Source organism: Morus notabilis, unplaced genomic scaffold, assembly GCF_000414095.1.
Source record: "Morus notabilis unplaced genomic scaffold, ASM41409v2 Scaffold2747, whole genome shotgun sequence".
Classification (NCBI taxonomy): Eukaryota; Viridiplantae; Streptophyta; class Magnoliopsida; order Rosales; family Moraceae; genus Morus; species Morus notabilis.
The window spans coordinates 17979-18404 of NW_010360176.1; positions in this window are offsets into that span (position 1 = coordinate 17979).

Here is a 426-nt window from a genome sequence, read left to right on the forward strand (position 1 = left end):
CATTCAATATCTCGCCATACTAACAGTGTGGATAACACCGTTCCATTCTAAATGGGAATGACATGTATTAATAATGTTTTAATTAAAGATTCTGAACTTTAATTAAATTCATTATGAACATTGCTTTTTGATTATTATCCTTAAACATTATCCTCTCGTATATAACACTTATATACAATGTTTAAGGTTACATAAATAATAAATAAATAATAAATATCCTATTACATCTTATGCTTCTAGAACACCATTCCTAACAATATCCCACTTGTCCTAAAGCAGGTAGAATATGTCTCCAATCCTGAAACTTTCTAGGTATCTATAACTGATCTATGTCTGGAACAACTTCCAGATTAGTTAAGAATTTCTAGAGTCAAGTTGCTTTCTTTTGTTGCTTCATAAGCTGCTACACATTAACTCTTAATGATA